At 39.9% G+C, this 23,801-nt stretch overlaps 1 long non-coding RNA gene across 1 annotated transcript; it reads left to right on the plus strand.

Moving 5' to 3' along the window:
- Window positions 1-405: 405 nt before the first annotated feature.
- Window positions 406-23,801, plus strand: LOC308082283. Its single transcript, XR_013932907.1, has 2 exons — window positions 406-553; window positions 23,720-23,801. It is a non-coding gene; the product is annotated as an uncharacterized lncRNA (long non-coding RNA).

The raw sequence follows: 23,801 nt of genomic DNA on the forward strand, positions 1-23,801 counted from the left end.
TGCATAGTCCTATGTATAGGGCTATGCACATGTGTCATGTTTCACTAGCCAATCACAGTCCTGAATAGACTGTGATTGGCCAATCACGGTGCAGGGTTAGGGGGGTACATTGGTGGCCAATCACAGCGCAGGGTTGGGGGGGTGCAAAATCCAACCCTCACATATAGGGGCGGTTTCACCGCCCAAAAACATAACAAGGACTTACACATGGGGGCACGGTGGCACAGTCGGTAGTGCTGTCGCCTCACAGCTAGAAGGTCCTGGGTTCGATTCCCGCAGGGGACGCTGTGGGCGCTGGGGGTGTGTTCTCTCCTCCGCGTCATCAGTGCCCATACCCTAGGTGGGGTTGGCGAAAGGGCCTTTCTGTGTGGAGTTTGCATGTTCTCCCCGTGTCTCCTAGGGTAGGTACCCTCACAAAAACATGCAGTAATCCTGGTCACTATACTGCCTCCCCCTGGCCAGCCGGGGCGCCTGATGGAGGGGAAGGGAACTGGTTGGAATAACGTGTTCCTTCCACGCGCTACGTCCAACCAGGGAAACTCTCCCCTGTCAGGTGACAAGAAGGTCAGTTGGCTCTCATGCATTGAAGGAGGCATGAGCTCGGCCCTGGCCTCCCTAGGTTGGCAGAGGGAAGGTAGTGCCCAGGATTACATAGATAATGGGCACTGGGTGTAAAAAATAGGGTTACAAAATCGTGGGATAAAAATTTAGTTAAAAAAAAAAAACAAGGACTTACACATAACTGCTCTCCTACCATCTCAAACACTACTACATCAGTTACCAGTATCCTCTAAAACAGTGTTTCCCAAACTGGGGGTCAGGATACAGGGGGGTCCCCAAATTTTGGGGGGTCCCCAGATGATTTCTCACTCAACAGTAAACAAACCAACATACAGTATAAGTGAATACAGGGTATCTGTACATATCTACATTTACAATGTAATGACTTAAGACCTTTTTAATACCATATTGGCCGAATGTCAGATATTACATAAGAAAGAGACAAATAGTGAAAATAGCCGATCTATAAGCTCACAATGCGCTGTGAGCTTGTACATCGGCTGTTTCACAACATGTATCTGTGGAAGAGATCTGTGCAGAGACAAACTAAACGTAATGCCTCAATTCCCACAATTCCAAGTGCTGGTCAAGGTGGGGGTCCCCAGTTCAAATATGCGTATGGGGGGGGGTCGCGTCGTCACTCAAGTAAAGTAACGATTATATTTTAGCCGTGTTTCATGAACAAAATTTTAACTAACACAATATAATCAATTGCATGGATTTACTTGGTTTGAGTTAGAGCTACATACATTTAATGGGTGGAAAACTGCCCTCAATTAGATTTTAGTTTAGTTTTTTAAGAAATTTGGGATTGGAGGCAGAGACCTTTGATCGTCTTGCAATGTGATACTAAGAAATGACTGACCTTTTCAAAGTTCTTTCTGCGGGTAGAACAGTGGTTCAACCACAGTGTGGCAGTCTCAAATACCATCTCCTCCGTGGTCACATTAAAGGTTTAATGACATTCACTTTTACACCACATTCAAAGTCTTTGTCCTGGTCCTTCAAAAGTGTACAAAAAGTTTTAAGTGAAAATTCCATTCCATTGATCCATGGCAGGTGTTTTCCTCTCACATTTCTAAAGCCTTTTCAACTGCAATGAAAAAAGAAATCTTTGCCTGCGGGTGTCGCTGGTGAGGGATTTTGCCTGTCAATCATCGCCTCTGCTCCGCCCCCCCCAAAGGAAAGGATAGGGGAGGGGAGGGGCGAGGAGGAGAGTGGGCGGGATTAATCGACTGTGACCTCACTGTCGAAGGGCCAAGCTCAGATTACTTTTCAGCCTAATTATTCAGAAAACCCCAGACCACAGAAAATCCACTGAATGTTCTAAGTTCAGGTTTTTTGGGTGTAATTGAGGTCATAAAACCCCAAATAAAACATTGAAAATAAAAAAAGTGAAAATGAATGTCATGATACCTTTAAGATGGTCATGGGAAATAATCTGTATGAATCTCTCCAAAGGGAGAGAGATTAACTGGTCCTATATTGGTAAAAAAAAAAAAAAAAAAAAGTGTCAAGATGAGGTGAAATGAACTTTTAACTTAACTGTAGCTTTAGAGTGTGTGTGTGTGTGTGTGTGTGTGTCTGTGCGCGTGCGTGCGTGCGTGCGTGTCAACTAAATGAATTACTCGGATTAACCACTTTATCTAGTATACTTCATTGTACAGTGGTGGCGTACAAAAATCATACTATTTACACTATGATGGATGTGTAAAAAAAAAGTGTATAAAATAATTATAAGTGAGGCAAAAGTTTGAAAAAAAGAAACAAGATATTAATTTGAAATCATACCACCCAACCCTGTGACAGATTGAATAGAAACAAAACAAAGAAAAGCCAACAGCAGACAAACAACACAGGGAAATGTACACTGCCTTAGTCACTGACCTGCGGGTATATTTGAGGGAAGTGGTCTAGGATGTACTGCCTGCTGTTCTGTTCCAACAGCCCAGAGGGGTTGGCCTCAGCAAGGCAGTACATCCCCACACAGTTCTGCTCATCAGTGTGCTGAACCAAGTACCACCAGCAGGCATCAACAACTGCCGTCACACCCAACAGCTGTGATGCTGCTAGCAGGGCCTAGACCAAACAAACAAAATGTTTGTTAGCCCATTAAAGCAGCACTATGTAACTTTTTTAAATATATAGCATATTATGTCCCACAAAATTATAAAGTTACATGTTTAAGCAATAACAATCATCCTTCCATAAGGGGGGGGGGGGGTCCCTGCTAAGGGCTTGACTGTATTACTATGTATAAAGTCAATGAGTTTCATCCTGGCATATGCCAAGGCACCAACTGCCAGTTAAAGTGAAGACTGGCCAATCACAGCGCGTCCTTGCCGGACATGCTTGCAGAGACTCCTGGGTAATGAAGTCAAAGACGTTGGCTGCCATGTTATTTGTGTCCAAAGTGGTCACTGACACCCCAAACTACATAGTGCTGCTTTAAGACCTGAGGCTGATTCTACAAATGCCTTCTAAATCAGTAGATCTCAGTAGTATATCTCTTTCAAAAATGTTCAAATGTTCAAAAACAGCAGATGTTCAAGCTTGCAGTGCATCGCTTTGTGCCGCGCTGCAAGCTTGTATATCTGCTATTTTTGAATAGCCAACGAATTTTTTTTAAATGACAGATGCTTTCCCGGTTTTAACAGGTTAAGCACCAACATAGGATAAAAACAGAGAATAGTTTTATTTATGAAGAGAATACATTACCTGCACATTTTCCTTCGAGATGGAAACCTTTGAAGTGTAGCCATAATTGATCAAAAGGGTGAGCATCTCAGAATCCACGTCTGTTAATGTCACCCTTTTTGATGTGAGTTTCACCGTGGGAGATGTAAACATACGCTGTGCAAGTTGAAAAGGTGAATGGTTGGCTTAGTGATCATGACTTAGGCCTTTCTTATTTACATTGTGTCAACAATTAAATTATATCACATGATGTTCGGCTCACGTGAAAGCCATGGCAGATTTGAATGTCACTCTCAACAACACCAGATCAATAAATGTATGTATTTACCTCAAAGTATGTGCTAAAGGAGGCCAGGACGTATCGATGGCAGGGCAACTCCAGTTCCCCGCAGCACAGAATTACGTCACACCTGGCACGGTTAAGGCGCATCTTGTTTAGGCCCTCAAAGATCATTGCGTAATGGTTGGGGTCCATAAAAACCTCACCGCTCGATAGTGGTACGATGTCACTGGCATGAATAGTTCCAGCCATCTCTCCTGAATGTAGTGCAGCCTGTATGACAGTAGGAGGGGATGGAATAAAAAGGTAATGATTGTTTGTATGTCATCTTTAATGATCAGAATATTCATGGAGAGAAATGTCAAAATGACATCACATACAGTAGACACAATCACATTATGAGACAGTATTAACAGGTCAAAAAACTATGGAGCTCACCCAACCACAAGGATGTCTTTTGAAACTCTAAATCTGCCTCCGCCAGCTGCGAAGAGAGTTGGTGTAGAGGGAAAAAGACCAAGTGCAGAGCCAACGGTCAAGTTGACAAAGTATTGAGGGTTTAAAAGGTTAACTGTCTGAAACACAAAAAAGATAATGTGTGTCAAACAAGTCTATAAAGCTATCTATGCAATCTATGAAAAAGTTTAATCTGCAACACAGTTGTATACATTGTAATGGGGGTCCCTGCTTCATCTCTTTCAGCTAGGGGGTCCTTGGCCTGTAAAACGTTGAAAAACCCTGGCCTAAACAACATGCTATCTAAAAAACATTCTGGACATTTGATAAGATAAGACACTGGTTCTCAAAGTGGGGTCCGGGGACCACCAGGGGTCGTTGAGGGGTTTCCAGGATGTCCCCAGCTAAATGAGTTAATATAGCATCACAATCTGTTATAACCACTTTAAACCTATACTATATATACAGTGCATCGGAAAATAGACGATCTACAAGTTCACAACATGTCGCGATGTGAGCTTGTAGATCTGCTAAATAAATCTGGGGGGGAAAAAAACACTTATTTAACACAAATCTTTTAGGGGGGTTCCTGGCACAAAATCTGTTCAGATGGGGGTCCCTGGCCAAATAGCAAATATATTAATTTGGGGGTCCTTGACATGAAAAAGTTTGAGAACCAGGTAAACAAAGAACCTAGCAATCTACAAGCTCACTAACAGACAGTATAAATATATAGCCTGTTTGCGAGACCAGAGCCAACACACATTAATGAAGGATAATATTACAGTATATCAACTACTATATCACAACACCATGGATACTGACAGTGACATCAATACATCTAATGAAACATATAGGCCTACCCAGTGGTATAAAGTAACTCACGCATTGTGAGCTTGTAGATCTGCTATTTTCAAAAGATTTTTATACATTTTGAAAAAGTTCTGCATAATACATAACAAAATGTAGAAAAACATTTTGAAAATAGCAATTCTACAATTCTACAAAATACATAAAAAATGTAGAAAACCCCTTTGAAAATAGCAATTCTACAAGCTCAATTGTGAGCTTGTAGATCTGCTATTTTCAAATGGCCAAACGACGGTCGTCTTTCATGACCGTCATGGATAGACTTAAACATCAGTGTTAATTTGCTCTCCCTTTTTGGCCCGTACATCTACATTAACGTTCACATTTCAAATATAAAGTGCTTACCTCATGGCCACGGATGTTACAATTGTGTATGGACCCTCAGAAGTACCCGTATATTCCGTATTGTTCAATGAAAAGCATCCGATCGGTGGCCATTTTCCTCATAGTTATAATGTATCAGAGTGCAGTACACCTCCTAACCTCGTTGAAAGCATAAGAAAATACGGAGAAAATGGCCACCGATTGGATTAAAATGCTTTTTATTTTACAATACGGAATAAACGGGTACTTCTGAGGGCCCATACATAGTTGTAACATCCGTGGCCATGAGGTAGGCACTTTATATTTGAAATCTGAATGTTTATGTAGATGTACGGACCGTAAATGGAGAAAGTGCAAACACTATGTTGAAGTTCATCAGTCATGTATCAGGGCTACAACAACACACAACAACATGTGTTACACAGAACAATGATCAGTGGTGTAAAGTAACTCAGTATATTTACTCAAGTACAGTACTTAAGTACAGTTTTGAGGTATGTATTACTTTACTGGAGTATTTCAGATTTTCTATTACTTTTACTCCACTACAGAGTCAAATACTTTTACTCCACAGAATTTTGAAAACTTAAGTTACTAGTTATTTTGTAGATGTTGAGTATTATTATACAACTTACATTACCCACTTCAGCCAAGAGTCGGCATGCATTGTGAGCTTGTAGATCGGCTATTTTCAAAAGTTGTATACTTTTTACAACTTGTGAAATGGCCTGTGAAATGGGACCTTAAGCAGTACTTTTACTTTTGGTACTTTAAGTACATTTTAATACCAATACTTTTGTACTTTTAATCAAGTACATTTTGAATTCCGGACTTTTACTAGCTATTTCTACATTGCAGTATTGATACTTTTACTGAAGTAAAACATTTGGGACTTTTTCCACCACTGCACACAAAGTACCACATATTGTCAATAAACATCATACTAAGGATAAACAGTAAAGTGACACAACTTTATGACTTTTGTCAAACAAATTAGTATAACAGAAAGAATATAAAGGTTAGCTTACTGTTGACAAAAGGAAGGACAAGGAAGGATTTAGGAGCAGAAACCAACTAGCCTGGTAAACCCTCCCTCCGGAAATCTCAATTCCATTTCATTTCAGGAATCAAATAGAATTGAGATTTCCGGAGGGAGGGTTTACCAGGCTAGAAACCAACCGCAACAGCAGAAAGACACAGGAGTAATCAATAGGTAATCACGTTCATGCAGTCTCTTCCAGTGGAAAGACTGGTGACGCGAGGTTACACTCTAGTGGTGGAAATAAGTAGGCTACTACATTTCTTTATTTCAGTAAAAGTATCAATAATAATAATGCAATGTAGAAACATGGCCCCGATTCACTAAGCTGGTCATAAATAAGGTGTAAATAAAGTTACTATAGGAAGGTGTATTTTCTCTAAGCTAAAACTGACGTGCAATTCACAAAGGGATTAATTAAAGTGCTCATAATGGACTAGAGTGCCATATTGCTTCTTTTGGGCTTGTTTTCCCCTCAAGACGTTGAGATCCTCACAAACTGTCAATTCTCCTGCTATCAAAGTGACACTTCATGAAGTTGTAATATTTATTTTAGACTAAGGTAAACATGTCCAATACGGAATAATTTAATATGTTAGCAACTAACTTCTGTTTTCTGTCTAGCCACGTCGTACCGGCCAGGTGGGGGCGCTATCTGACATTATAATCTATAGAGTATGTTGATAATATCCATTCCGACCCTTGCTATGTTTTAATAACAATAACAATAATAATAATAATAATAATAATAATAATAATAATAATAATAATAATAATAATAATACTTATTATTGTTATTATTACTATTATATATTAGTAATAATTATTCATTATTAATTAATTATTATATATTAGTAATAATCTATAATGCACTCTCAGAATTCGTACAATTATAATATTATTTTAACACTGAAATTATAGTTATAAGAAAACATACTACTCAGAATGCTTTATAGAAATAATCATAGTACATTATTTATATGTATAAAGCATTCAAATAACTTATACCATTACAGTCTATGCTTATAGGTATATATATATATATATATATATATATATATATATATATATATATATATATATATATATATATATATATATATAGTTTAAATGCAATCAAAATAATAAAAACTAATGAAAAAATGCATAACTATAATAACACAACCCTTCACATTATATTACCTATAAGTATAGTATGATGCCAATACTGTATCACTGGGTAACTTTCTATTAGCTACTGATAAAGTATGATGCCAATACTGAACACTGGGTAACATAAATGTATTTGAATTACTCTAGTGATATACAGGTTATACACTGTTAAGATGGGCGGTGTTGTACTGGCTCAGTTAGCCGTTTGAATGGCTGATCCGGTCTGCAGCGGATACGGAAATGTGTATGCGCGTGCGCGAGTGTGTGTGTGTGTGTGTGTGTGTGTGTGTGTGTGTGTGTGTGTGTGTGTGTGTGTGTGTGTGTGTGTGTGTGTGTGTGTGTGTGTGTGTGTGTGTGTGTGTGTGTGTGTGTGTGTGTGTGTGTGTGTGTGTGTGTGTGCGTGCGTGCGTGCGTGCGTGCGTGCGTGCGTGCGTGCGTGCGTGCGTGCGTGCGTGCGTGCGGTAGTTTTTTAAAACTGGGTTGGAACTCGGAGCTTAAGCCTGGTGACGCGGGTTGAAGTCGGACAGGACAAGTGACAGTTGTGAACGGAATGTGAGCAACATTCAAATAATCCCCCTTGTGATTCTAGAGCGTTTTAACATCAAACTACTTCAAAACGTTACTTAGATAAATAAATCTTTATCTAATAACTATCTCGACACTATTTAAACAAGCTCAGTGCTTAATGAGTCTTCCAGTTTAGTAGACCTTGTATTGTGAATTTGTACTGTTGTTCTCATGTCTTACTAAATAAAGTACATCAATCAATCAAAACACATTACTAGTAACTTAGATACGCTACTTGTTACTTTAAGTAAGCAACAGTTTGAGACGTGACAGAAGATAATGTATTATTATGTGTTATTATGTATTTCACAGTCCAAACAGAGGAGAGAAACACAGTAAGGAGACAAATAGTTTGAGACAATAAGGTGAGACTGAACTGAAGCTCTTCCTAAAGGTGTTCTAACAAGTGGTGTGTAAAGTAACTAAGTATATTTACTCAAGTGCTGTACTTAAGTACAATTTTGAGGTATTTTTTACTTCTACTCCACTACATCTCAATCAGGCAAATATTGTACTTTTACTCGACTACAATTATTTGAAAACCTGTCTTACTGGTTACTTTGAAGATTGTGATTATTATTACAAAACATACATTAACCACTTCAGCCCGATACATTTTGGCCATTTGTATATAGCCGATCTACAAGCTCACAATGCGTTGCATCGCGATGCCTTGTGATGCCTTTTTATACATTTGAGAACTTGAAATGGGACATTCTGCATAATGATGTCAATACTTTTGTATACTACGGTACTCAAGTACATTTTGAATACGGGACTTCTAATTGTAACAGAGTATTTCTATATTGCAGTATTGATACTTTTACATAAGTATTTTTTTTGTTTTAACTGTTTTAACTAAAGAAGCTCTATTCCCATAGTAACCATTGTTATACAGTGGAGTTTGTTCAGTGTGAGGGTTATATACAACAGTCCATCTCTTTATTAAGTCGAACATGTCTCATCCAATCAGGAGAGAGAACTCATACAGGATATAGAATAAACATGTACAAGTGGTGGAGCAACAACTACACAAAATGAACAGACACATTTAGAATTACACTACAATTGAAGCTGAAGAATGGGTTCCCATGTATTTTCTGTTTACTAGTAAGAGCTGGACAGATGGGGTGACCCCTGTTACTGAACAAACGCTCAATAGCGATGACTAGCATCACAATATAGAGCTTTAACCTTTTTAACAAATACAAATAAACGACCAAAACACATCACTTACTGCACCTCACGTTATTTCACAGTCGGTGTTAATACCTGAACGTCTTTCACTCTGCATGATACAATTTGTCTCTCTTTCAAAGCAGTCCGCTCTGCCTGCAAGGCCCGGATGACAAAAAGGAGATAATGCACAACGCTGAAGTCCCCAAAACCCTTGCTGTAGGACCATATTTCGGGTATGAGGGGGTGGGGGGGGGGGGGGATTAATAACCTGAACAAAGAAGTATAGTGTGATGGGAATATAATATTTGTCTATGAACGGAATAGTAATCATGTAAGGCAACCTACACAAAATATAGGCCGCACACAACAGTGGCTGGGCACTGGCTAGCAGGAAAGCCAGATTGACACAATTAACAATGATAAAACCTCGGACACTATTATTTACTCTCAAAGCAGACAATGATCTGTTAGCAGGCACAAACTGAGCTGATATTAAGGTCTGCAATGTATGTAATATCAGCCATTGAGGAAATCTCCTCTTTTGTATCTTTTAGGAGTTGACCTAAACGTAATCATGAGCTCTCCACATAGGAAATTGTGTGATGTGTTTAGATTTTTGGCAAAGAAATGTATTCTAATCTTATGGAAGACACTTATGGAAGATAATATCCCAAATGAACATTTGTGGATGACCCAAATAATGTCTCTGTTACCTCTGGAGAGGCTTAAATATGAAATGCAGGATAAGGCAGAGGTGTTTTTGGAGGTATGGTCCCCCTTTCTGTTTTGTATGTAGGTCTGAGTCTGTTTTAGTCTGTTGTTGTAGTCTGTTGTTGTTGTAGTCTGTTGTCTAAATGTAAACTGGAAAATTGCAAAAATAAATGATGGGTAATATCAGCCATTCTAAGGGTAGAACAAATTATAGACAAACATCATACAACAGCTATGAATTGGTTGCTCTGAAAGTCAGCTTTCCAAAATATCTTGTTTATTTGACCAAGGGTATCCAAACTTTTCAGGCTGCGACCCCCCAAAAGAATCCTAATTGAACTGGGGACCCCCCCACCCTGACAAGCACTTGGAATTGTAAGCATTACATTTAGTTTGACTCGCTTCCACAGATAAATATTGTGAAAATAGCCGAAGATTTTGAAAATAGCCTACAAGCTTGTAGATCGGCTGTTTTCACAATGTTTGCCTCTTTCTTATGTAATATTTGTCAATTTGGTATTAACAAGGTCTTAAAGTTGTTAACATTAGAAATGTGCAGATACTCTCTATACATGTAGGTATACTGTATGTTGGTTTGTTTACTGTTGAGTGAGAAAACAAAAGCACATTAAGCTAATCATCTGGGGACCCCCCAAAATAATTCGGGGACCCCCAGTTTTGGAACCACTGGAATTAGACCATGGATAAACAAACTAATTGTTAATTAATATGAATTTAGGCCTTCTGTACTGTGGCAACGCATGGAAAGTACCTCCACTCCCAAGTGTTCTGCAACTTTTCATCATCAGACACTGGCCCTCATTTTTCAATGTGCGAGACTACTTTTTTAGCATTAACTGTTCCTCTCCTACACACCTGGCCAGTGAAAATAGGTGTGCAAATAGACATTATTTACAAACCTTTGCTATCATACCTGTGCTGTCAGTTCAGTTCTGAATGTGAGCCTATGTCTATGTCTTGTTCTTTTTAATGGATTCATAAAGAAATAAGACATTTGCTTTTGCGAGGCCATGGACTCTCTCATGCTGCTCCGTGCCTGTTTGCAACAGCATCACGTGATACCTACAAAAGGCCTAAACATAGTGACTTCTCCAACAACCGGTCTGCAAATGTGGAACCTAAGATGCACTATTAACCACTTGCTGAAATAAAAATATAATTGCAATATGAACAATGGCAAAAAAATAATAATCATTTATTCTTTTATTTAGAGTTGTGAATATGCAGGTCTTATATCATCCACCAGTGGGTACCCTCAGTACTCCTATTTCCTGTGGCCTTGGTTAGAACAGAGGACAAAACACAGACATTAACAGAGACCATGAGGTAAGAAACTCTTTTTTAAGTTGAGTTATTTCTCAGTCTTATACCTGGAGCTGTTTCACTCAGCATGATACAATGTGTCTCTTTCAAAACCGTACACAAGAACCGGACAACACTAAAGTCTCCAAAACAGACAGCAGAAATGAACTAAGACAACGAGGTGAGAAGCATGTAACAGTCAGTTGGTAAATGTAATACCAGATGGTGCCACCATTATGTCGGGTCCACTCGGATCTCGGAACCAATTTCTCGAGTCGTCCGGGTTTGAGTCCGTCATTTGAAAAACAAAACATTGTTTCTGAATGAATTTCACCGGTTCATTAGGTTCTGGTCTGTCATTCTGTACCCACCAAGAGTTGTAGTTCAGAGTGTGCATGTGATGACTATCATCTCAGTAGCCTGTTAGTACAGAGTGAAGTCGATAGTAAATGTACAGTAGTGTCGCATGACCTGGCTTCATATGTTCTATGTTTACATTTTGCTAAATAAATGAACCGTGTCGACCCTTGTGTAACACCTGGGATTCTAACCTGTGTCTCCTGCATGGGAAGGGACACTAAAGCCAAACGTCAACCACTAGCATAAAGGGGATGTTAGGCTCTTTTTGTGCAGAGGCTGTGAGCCACCCTACACCTGCATCCCCGGTCTGTCAATAACCTGGCTAATATGTTGGATATGATTTTGCTGCCCGAGTCTATACCTCCTGCCAAGTGGCCGGTAGGCCTTATATAGATGACAGTGGCCCTGCTGTGGAGTGTGTTTATTCCTTTACTCTACTTAGGCTGGGCTGCTAAAGGGTTAGAAGTGAAATTTTTCAGCAGTGACATTTTGTTAGTTAGTGCTGCATTCATAATAAACATGACGATTGCTCATTCAGTCTGCCAAATGAAAAAAAGCTTACAGCACCTGGTATTCCCAGGCGGTCTCCCATCCAAGTACTAACCAGGCCCGACCCTGCTTAGCTTCCGAGATCGGACGAGATCGGGCGTGTTCAGGGTGGTATGGCCGTAAGCAACAGTTGCAGTGGCCGGTAGGCCTTATATAGATGACAGTGGCCCTGCTGTGGAGTGTGTTTATTCCTTTACTCTACTTAGGCTGGGCTGCTAAAGGGTTAGAAGTGACATTTTTCAGCAGTGACATTTTGTTAGTTAGTGCTGCATTCATAGTAAACATGACGATTGCTCATTCAGTCAAATGAAAAAAAGCTTACAGCACCTGGTATTCCCAGGCGGTCTCCCATCCAAGTACTAACCAGGCCCGACCCTGCTTAGCTTCCAAGATCGGACGAGATCGGGCGTGTTCAGGGTGGTATGGCCTTAAGCAACAGTTGCAGTGGCCGGTAGGCCTTATATAGATGACAGTGGCCCTGCTGTGGAGTGTGTTTATTCCTTTACTCTACTTAGGCTGGGCTGCTAAAGGGTTAGAAGTGACATTTTTCTGCAGTGACATTTTGTTAGTTAGTGCTGCATTCATAATAAACATGACGATTGCTCATTCAGTCAAATGAAAAAAAGCTTACAGCACCTGGTATTCCCAGGCGGTCTCCCATCCAAGTACTAACCAGGCCCGACCCTGCTTAGCTTCCGAGATCGGACGAGATCGGGCGTGTTCAGGGTGGTATGGCCGTAAGCAACAGTTGCAGTGGCCGGTAGGCCTTATATAGATGACAGTGGCCCTTCTGTGGAGTGTGTTTATTCCTTTACTCTACTTAGGCTGGGCTGCTAAAGGGTTAGAAGTGACATTTTTCAGCAGTGACATTTTGTTAGTTAGTGCTGCATTCATAATAAACATGACGATTGCTCATTCAGTCTGCCAAATGAAAAAAAGCTTACAGCACCTGGTATTCCCAGGCGGTCTCCCATCCAAGTACTAACCAGGCCCGACCCTGCTTAGTTTCCGAGATCGGGCGTGTTCAGGGTGGTATGGCCGTAAGCAACAGTTGCAGTGGCCGGTAGGCCTTATATAGATGACAGTGGCCCTGCTGTGGAGTGTGTTTATTCCTTTACTCTACTTAGGCTGGGCTGCTAAAGGGTTAGAAGTGACATTTTTCAGCAGTGACATTTTGTTAGTTAGTGCTGCATTCATAATAAACATGACGATTGCTCATTCAGTCAAATGAAAAAAAGCTTACAGCACCTGGTATTCCCAGGCGGTCTCCCATCCAAGTACTAACCAGGCCCGAACCTGCTTAGCTTCCGAGATCGGACGAGATCGGGCGTGTTCAGGGTGGTATGGCCGTAAGCAACAGTTGCAGTGGCCGGTAGGCCTTATATAGATGACAGTGGCCCTGCTGTGGAGTGTGTTTATTCCTTTACTCTACTTAGGCTGGGCTGCTAAAGGGTTAGAAGTGACATTTTTCAGCAGTGACATTTTGTTAGTTAGTGCTGCATTCATAATAAACATGACGATTGCTCATTCAGTCAAATGAAAAAAAGCTTACAGCACCTGGTATTCCCAGGCGGTCTCCCATCCAAGTACTAACCAGGCCCGAACCTGCTTAGCTTCCGAGATCGGACGAGATCGGGCGTGTTCAGGGTGGTATGGCCGTAAGCAACAGTTGCAGTGGCCGGTAGGCCTTATATAGATGACAGTGGCCCTGCTGTGGAGTGTGTTTATTCCTTTACTCTACTTAGGCTGGGCTGCTAAAGGGTTAGAAGTGACATTTTTCAGCAGTGACATTTTGTTAGTTAGTGCTGTATTCATAACTAGAAAAAGTGCTCCTCGGAGCACAGGTCTCCGCCATGTCAGGTAGGTTATTGTGGCCTCCTGGTGGCGCTATAATAGGCCAATGTTTAAAGGGTACCATTTGTTCTTAGGCCTTGCACGGCAATCGGACACTGCATTCATGGTTTGAGGCATTTTGTGCAATTTTTTTTTGCTAAATTAGACCTGCTGGTGGCGCTATAACAGGCCAATGTTAAAAGGGTGGCATTTGTTCCTCAACATAGTGTGAATGTACGTGCAAAGTTTGACCGCAATCGGACGGTGTGTTCATGATTTGGGAATTTTGTTCAAAACAAGCCACTACTGCAAATTTTAGATGTTAATCTTAGCCAATGAGGATGGAATATGAAAAATCAAACACATCCGTCTTGATCACATGACTATGGAGATCATGTGTACCGATTTGCGTGAAATTTGGATAAAATCGGAAGGAGTAATATAAAGAAATGTGTTTTACATAAGTCGGCCTCCTGGTGGCGCTATAAAAGGCAGATGGGAAAAATGCAGGGCAAAGGTTTTTCCTTGACCTCTAGGGTGTGCGCATACAAAGTTTTACACAGATCGGTGCAGTTATAGGTAAAAACATGAATCGGCCTGTTATAGCGCCACCATGAGGTTGATTTGAACATTTTCAAGTGGTATTTCTTCCTCTGCATAGTGGAAATATGCGTGCAAAATTTCACCGAAATTGCATGCTGTGTTCATGATTTGAGGCATTTTGTTCAAAATGGAGCACTCCTGCAAACTTTGGAAGCCATTTTTAGCCAATCAGGATGGAATATGAAAAATCTGAAAGATAAGTTTTGTTTAATGACTATAGAGATACTGTGTACCGATTTGCGAGATTTTTGGACAACATCTGTAGGAGTACTGTACTCCTACTACCCCGTAGAGTACTGTCAAAAATAACTGGCTCTACGGGGTAGTAGTTTAATGTAATAATTAATATCTTTCAATGAAGAAGTGTTTTAATACCGGTTGTGGCCGAACGCCATTTTTTCACCCTCGTTTACTTCCTGTTTACATTTAGTGTAATTCCGGGTTCCACCGGATGCGCCCCGTCACTACCCGTCACTACCGCCCATTGGGAACTTCTGACAGAATCGGCCACAGACGGCATTAAAACACTTTATTGAAAGATATGGATTATTACATTAAACTACTACCCCGTAAAGCCAGGTAACATTTGGGGCTTGGGGTTAAGCACCTTTATTTTCACATTTGTACATGTTTGGAGTGTCTACGGGGCATAGTGCAGAAAGTCCAGGTCTCCATGGGGTCTTTTGAGAGCGTGTGCGTGCATGCGCGTGTGCGTGTGCGTGTATGTGTGTGTGTGAGTGTGTGTGTGTGTGTGCGTGTGAGAGAGCCAATAGAGAGTATGCATGTGCGTCACCTTTCCACTGAGACACGCCCACCTCAGCTAGCAGACACATTACCCATGATGCAACGCGCCATGACAAAAACACGAAAAAACTACGAAAAACATGAATAACAATACATTTTCAAGTTCAGGATCAACGTTTTCTTGTATCTAGAAGCCGTTGTTTGCTTTGTGAAACTTGTGCAAATTATTGGGTATTTTGGGTTGCACCGTGCATACCAGCACCGTGCATACTGTGACCTATATATATACAGCTGGATCTGAACATGTATAGGTTGCGAGGGAGATGATGATGTTCAGGACAACTCAGTCACCTTGCCGGTCCCTCGACAGTGTGCTTCTGTTGACCCAGTATGACTCTGACAACCCTGATTGACAGGTGTAAGGGGATCTATTGGGATCCTGATGGAGCATATGGACTGGTTGTGAAAGTGACTGATAAAAGAAAATAGTCTGATCCCTTATCTAAAACATTTTCACATTATTCCAGTGGTGAAAAAAGTACTTCTTCACATTTTTTCACTTAAGTAAAATTATCAATACTGCAATGTAGAAATACTCTGTCACAAGTAATTCAAAATTGACTTGAGTAAAAATTACAAAAGTATTGGTATAAAAATTTACTTAAAGTACCAAAAGTAGAAACTATGCATTTAATAGGCAGAATGTCCTATTTCACACGTTTTAAAATGTATAAAAATCTTTTGAAAATAGCAGATTCACAAGCTATTGTGAGCTTGTAGATCTGCTATTTTCAAATGGCCGAAATGTTTTGTAATAATTATCAAAATCTACAAAGTATAGGACAATGATATACAGTGAGTGTGACTTGAATATCTGGGTAATATAGTCTATTATTATAGCCTATGTGAATGAATTTGGACAGTCCTACTTTAAAATAATATATTAATTGTAGCATGATGCCACACGTTGTACTTATTACCTTGAAATGCAGTTATTGTCGACAAGCGACACTCCCAATGGAGAAACTTTAATTTATACATCTGTTTACGACCCTTCAGCCACCAGGGGGCAGCACACTCAATCAATTGTCACACTGGGACATCTGGGCACCATATTTTTGGGATTACTGGGCACCTGGATGAGTGGGCACCAGGTCAACTGGGCACCAAAAACCATCTGGGCACTAGGGACATGTGGGCACCTGGATGAGTGGGCACTTAGTGGTGGAAATAAGTGGGCACCTGAATTAGTGTGTTTCTTTGCATAGCATGCTGCTTTGTTGTTGGTATGTGATATTTAACCCACTGTTCTTTAAACTCCCCAAACACAACAAAACAACGAGGTCAAAAGTACAATAGAAGAGTTTATTTGCCAAAATAGTACTGAGGTCAAAAGTACATTATAACAGACTTTCAAAGTACAATATAAGAGTGTATTTGCCAAAATAGAAAAAATAGAACAAGCTGTTAAGAAAAAAAGAGGGGGAAAAATTACTGAACTAAAACAAATGCTGAACTGAATGCTAGGGAAAACATAGCTAAACAGTGCAAATGATAGAAATGCTAGAAATGCTAGACAGTCAGCTGTCTGGCAGATGGAAGGGAGAATAAACTATTTATTTATCCGTGATTAAAAATGCATGGATTAAAATATATATATATACTATTATGGTGTGGTTTTAGGCAAACATCAATAGACAATAGCCTATAGGAGCTGTTTTGTAGCTATAAATACAACACAAAAAAAGGAGTGATTTCTGATTACTACTTTTTCTTTAAAAATGTTTTTAAACTAATTATTTGTGGTATTGTCAAGTATTTGGGGTAGAACACGTTAAAATGATCTAGTAAAATGCTAAAAGTTACTTTAACTCCAAGGGTGCCGGTGCACATAAATAGAACAAATTAACTCTGAGAGAGACTGTGTAAAACTGTAACCTTACCTACAAATGGAACCAAATGGATATTTTACCGGTCCATTTGGGTCCATTTGAACACTCTGTCTGAGGGTTAACAATGGGGATTTTTATAGCAGCCTAATAATCCACAAATACTGAATACGGTCCGTCCAGCAGCAGCACTAGCCCTGATACATGACTGTCATATATTATATGACAGTCATGGATGATCTTCATTCTTCAAAATAGTGTTTGCACGTATCTTCTCCCTTTTTGGCCCGTAGCTTAGCTACATGTATATACACGTTCAAATTTCAAATATAAAGTGCTCACCCCATGGCCATGGATGTTACAATTATGTACGGGCCATCAGAAGTACCCGTATCTTCCGTATTGTTCAATAAGAAGTATTTTAGTCCGATCGGTGGCCATTTTCTCCATTGTGCTTTCAACCACGTACCCTATCGGTTGGGAGGTGTATTGCACTCTGATAGATTATAACTCTATGATAAAATGGCCACCAATTGGATTCAAAATGCTTTTTATTGAACAATATGGAAAATACAGGTACGTTTAAGGGCCCATACACAATTTTAACATCCGTGGCCATGAGGTAAGCACTTTATATTTAAAATTTGAACGTTTATGTAGTTGTACGGACCAAAAAGGAAGAAAGTGCAAACACTATTTTGGAAATCATCCATGACAGGTCATGACAGTGAGATGACCGTCTTGTGATCCCAACTAGGCTACAACAGCCCCGCCCCCGGCCCACATACACTCCCCACTGCTTGGAGATAGCAGATCTACAAGCTCGAGCTTGTAGATCTGCTATTTCCCCAGCGCGCAGATCAACACGCACCGCACGGTGCACGCCCAGCTGAGTGTATAAAAGCTCCATACATCACTCGTCTCTTACACATAGGCTATAAAGCTATATTCCCGCAGACAGTGTCTATCTCCGCACAGTCTGAAAACGTTCGGAATTATCCATCAGTTCATTCAAGGATGAGAGACGTTCATTTGAAGGATTACTTTTGGGTAAGAGCTGCGCGGATACATTGTATCCGAGGGTTCACTTGCACTTATTAATAAACGGCAATGTTGGAAACTAAAGTAACAAAGTACATTTACTCGTTTACCCTTGTGAAATTGGACGTTCTGCATAGTGAGTAGCTTACTTTCTACTTTTGGTACTTTAAGTACATTTTTTAATGCCAATACTCCTGTACTTTTACTCAAGTAAATTTTGAATTCCGGACTTTTACTTGTAACAAGTATTTCTACATTGCAGTATTGACACTAAACTGCCTTTTCCACTGTATCCGTGGGTTCACTGTCTGGTACTTATTAATAAACGGCTGAGAACAGAAACATTGACATTGCATTCAGACGAAAATAATGTTACAGCCAATGAAGACCCGTAGAGACCATGCACGTGGTTCCCAAACAGTGGGTCGGGACCCATGGGTGGGTCGCGGACACATTTTTATGGGTCACGAGTAAATATAAATATCCCTTTATTTCATCTGTGTTTCCTATACATCTAGTTTTTTGCTTTTATTTCAAAACATAAAAAAAAAAAAAAAAGCTAGTGAAAATAGCAGATCTACAAGCTCACAACGCATCGCAATGCCACACGTTGTGAGCTTGTAGATCTGCTATTTTCACTAGTTTACTTTGGGTCACGGTCACATTATATTTCTCCTTTGGGTCTTGTAAAAAATTGCAAATGGAATGATATTTACACTGTGTGGTCTCACACACTATAAATTAATCCTCCTCATTTCCCACGAAATAAGTTATTCTGGAAGAAAGTTTTATAGGCAGCTTTTTATATCAACAGGCAGAGTATAGCCTAGTAGCTATAGATCTTCTACTTTAAATCACATGAAATACAGATTAGGTTGGTTAGCCTAATTATGGACTGTCACCCTCAGCAAACAAATTACAGGGAAAAATGGCTGCTCCAAACATCAATTTATATCTCCTTCCAGAGAAGTTACCTGTGTTGACTCAGTTCTAATGGGAAGCAGTCATTTCTGTCTGTCTGTCTGAGGGCTTGTCTGGGAGAGTTAGATATACACATTTCACACACACATGTTTACAGAAACTATGCACTGGTGGAAGAAGTACTCACATTTGTTACTTAAGTAAAAGCATCAATACTGAAATATAGAAATATATTCGACTGTTACAAGTATAAGGTCTGGTAATCAAAATGTACAGTATAAGTATAAAAGTATTGGCTTCAAAATATACTTAAAGTGCCAAAAGTAAAAGTAGGCTACTCATTATGCAGAAGTTTAAAAATGTATAAAAATCTTTTGAAAATAGCAGATCTATAAGCTCACAACGCATTGCAAAGATCGGCTATTTGAAAAAGTGTATGTTTTTTTAATAATAATTTTTTTTTGTGGTAAAGTAAGAGTACAATATTTTTCAATATAGAGTAGAAGTAAAAGTGTATACATTTGGAAATTCTCCAGTAAAGTAAAAGTACCTAAAAATTGTAGTAGCCTACAGTATTTGAGTACATGTACTTCGTTACTTTACACCACTGCTACTATGAAATTATAAAACCTTTTTCATTTCAAGGACCCCCTGTACTGTATATGCATTAGGCCACGGATACCCGTTTGATATGAATTTTCCATTTTGGTTCCTTAATCCTAACTATCAATCATTTTAGCCGGGGACCCCCTGGAACTCCCTCGAGGACCCTTGGGGGTCCCTGGACCCCCAGTCTTCATCTGTCAGTTGGAACCGAAAGGAATGAAAAATGAACAAAATGTATACTGTTGCATCTCCATGTTATTGACAGAACTGTGAACTGACCAACACAGGAGGTTATGAAACCATCATCCAATATCTCAACGAAGGCAAGAGGACATGCAAAGAGGTGGAGGACTTCATGAAAGCCAGGTAAACCAGTTCAGTTAATACTACTTGGGAATGATGATAGGACATTTATTTTAAGAAAGAACATGGCCTTGCACAAAAAAACTAGAAATATAGCAAATAGTGAAACACTGTGGTTCAGTGCTGTATAGTGTTCAACAGTGATTCTCATCTATCTTTTTAATTTCAAGGACGCCGAGTTTGATATGCATTAAGACGAGACCCCTGTTTGATATGATTTTTTATCTCTGCGACCCCAATCGCCCCTACTGTATACTGTGAAATCTTCAGTGTTAATATAACACTGAGAGTCGGTGTACAAATAGAACCAAATGGACCCATAAGGGCCCATTTGGTTCTATTCGTACACGCTCAGTTACAGACCCGTAGGGTTCCATTTGGTTCCATTTGTAGTACATGCTCGAAGAGCTAACAGAACCTTAAAGGCGCTTGAGGGAACATCAGGAGGGAACATCAGGGGGACCTTCTCCTCTTCCATTTGTCCATGCCTGGGGCAACTTCCTCCAGCGTAGAGACACTGTGTTAAAGATGTGGACTTCAATCTGACCACTGTTCTTCTTTTTCTTCCTCTTCTTCTTCTGATAGTTTCCTTCAAATGAGTACACCTTGTGTCCGTCTACCACAGCAGCTGGGGAGTTAATATCATGTCCCTGATGAAGGAAGGAATTATTATGTCCTTTCAGATGTATCGTCCAGTGAAACATTTCACACACCAGCACCACTGTGAATCAGTTCAAGTAATTTACAGAAAGGTTGTTAGAAGGCAGGACAATTTATTCGCTGAAGTGGCTGAATGGTGTTGTGTTAGAAAATACAATAACGACATTTAAAAGGACAATTGATGCATGTTCTTGTACATATTTTTTTTCCCCCCCTCTTTTTTTTTTTTTTGTTGTACATAGTGTTATATATATTTTTTGGCAGTTTATTTTGTAATGATATTTGAACTGTGGTGCCACTATATATGCCTATGAATTAAATACCAAGGCCCTCATTGGAAACAAGTCCGCAAGGACTTCTATGAACGGACCTGTTAGACAATTTATTTTAAATGTAACTGTGCTGTTTTACATTTTTTTGCCTAATAAAATATTCAAAAAAAAATTACATCTGATGTCATAATGATGTTGTGATATCATTGCGTGATGACATCATTATATGGAATATCTAATGACGTTACTCAACCTGAATGTCTATTTGAGCTAAATCTATGATCTGAATTTTGTCAGTACTATGACATCAGTAATCCATATTTGGGCGGTTGACTCGTTATGGAATTATTCATGTTTCTACTGTACCACTCGTCCTAGGATATCATATCATAGAAAAGGTAAGAAAACCGTGGGGCTAAATTCCCCTTTAACCGGGCACTGCTGATTATCAAGTCCCATTTCCCAGTCACATCTTTGATTCAGGATATTAATCTCTTTATGGGTACAGAACCATAATTAAAAGGTTGAGTGCTAAATTAAACATAATGGCAGTGATGACAAAGTATGATATGACTTAACTGGTAGGCCTACAATCAAAGTGACTTCATGACTATGTTTTTTAACCACTTAAACACTATATATACTTAGTCAAATGGAACTGAGTTGGCTCTGCTTTTTCCCCTGTACACCAAATCTCTTTGGTGTAGAGCATACATGGGCAACTGGCGGCCCGGGGGCCACATGCGGCACACTGTCCCAAAAAAAAAAAAAAAAAAAAAAACAGAAGTCTCGCTAGACGAGATTGAAATCTCGAGATTTCAATCTCGTCTAGCGAGACTTCTGTTTTTTTTTTTTTTTTTTTTTTTTTTGCATAGTGCTCTGTCACTATGAACGTCAGATCTCACAAAAAATAAATTAAAAAAAAGCTATTAAAATATGTGATCTAACCTAAGGCCTATCCGCGCACCTTTTAAGCTGTGGCGGCTCAGGGGTGGAGTTATGAAATTTTTCTACTGTACCATTCATTCATCCTAAGATATCATAACGTCATAGAAAAGGTAAGAAAACTTTAGTCCAAAATTCTCCTTTAATGCGGCCCGCAGGTTAATATCAGAATACTGATATATTATTGATTTCAGCTGTTACAATTCCAAAGATGCAAACATGACCCGCTTTAATTACTTCAGTCTATATTAGTAGCTCAATGACTAGTATTACAATTCTATTGTCTTTATTTATGTCCAATGTATTTGTATTTAAAGTTCCTAAAGTTAACATAAGTATAACTAAATGCATTTGAACTAAATGCATTGATACTTTTCAGGATTCCAATAAAAAAATCACACCCAGTGTGAAGTGGGCGGTGTGGTCACAGTGGTCATCACAGTGATGGAAGTTCACTTAAAGAAAAGTAATATTGTGGACCAACCATTGTACACCCCTTTGTGTTTTTTTTTAAGTGCATAGTCCTATTTATAGGGCTATGCACATGTGTCATGTTTCACTAGCCAATCACAGTCCTGAATAGACTGTGATTGGCCAATCACAGCGCAGGGTTGGGGGGGTGCAATGTCCAAACCTCACATATAGGGGCGATATGGGCGGTTTCACCGCCCAAAAATAGGAAAGATCTACAAGCTCAAAGATCTACGAGCTCAAAACGCATTTTTGCTACTTTTGTGTGACATAGAATGGCGAAGTACAGCATTAATTTACGAAAACATTTTAAATACGGAGATAAGAGGTGTCTGACCGACAGTGTATGCAATGTGGCCCTCTGGAGTTAGTGTGGAAATATAGTGGCCCTCTCCATCATCAAAGTTGTCCACCCCTGCCCTAGGCCTACATACTATTTCATGTCAATATGGCTGCTGGGGGGAAAAAAGGTCTATTGTATGGATGAAAACTATTCTTCAGAGGCTGACAGACAATTAGTCCATTAGAAGTGTCCCTCCAGGTATAGTTGTATACATCCATACGTTCTGTCACTCTGACATGCAATAGAGTGAAACATATGTATATATCCATAATGTTCTGTCACTCTGACAAGCAATAGACTGAAACATTCCATACAGTAAGATAAGGTAAGATAAGATTCATCTTTATGGATCCCAGGGGTATTTCATGTGATAGTAGCAACAGCAGTAATAGTGAAGGAACATTTGAGTCAAGAGACATTCTAAGAAAGATAAGAATAAATACAAACTGCGGAACAGTTTCTTTTGAACTCCAATCTCCCTAGTAGATAATACGAACTTTGGGAGATATGCATTAAAATAGATGAGATGAACTCTATGGATCAAATTCCTTCAGTTTGCTGTCGCCTCACAGCTAGAAGGTCCTGGGTTCGATTCCCGCAGGGGACGCTGTGGGCGCTGGGGGTGTGTTCTCTCCTCCACGTCATCAGTGCCCATACCCTAGGTGGGGTTGGCGAAAGGGCCTTTCTGTGTGGAGTTTGCATGTTCTCCCCGTGTCTCCTAGGGTAGGTACCCTCACAATAACATGCAGTAATCCTGGTCACTATACTGCCTCCCCCTGGCCAGCCAGGGCGCCTGATGGAGGGGAAGGGAACTGGTTGGAATAACGTGTTCCTTCCACGCGCTACGTCCAACCAGGGAAACTCCCCCCTGTCAGGTGACAAGAAGGTCAGTTGGCTCTCATGCATTGACGGAGGCATGAGCTCGGCCCTGGCCTCCCTAGGTTGGCAGAGGGAAGGTAGTGCCCAGGATTACATAGACAATTGGCACTGGGTGTAAAAAATAGGGTTACAAAATCGTGGGATAAAAAAAAATTAAAAGAAA

The sequence above is a fragment of the Gymnoscopelus braueri genome (assembly GCF_963280865.1).
Source record: "Gymnoscopelus braueri genome assembly, chromosome: 3".
Taxonomy (NCBI): domain Eukaryota; kingdom Metazoa; phylum Chordata; class Actinopteri; order Myctophiformes; family Myctophidae; genus Gymnoscopelus; species Gymnoscopelus braueri.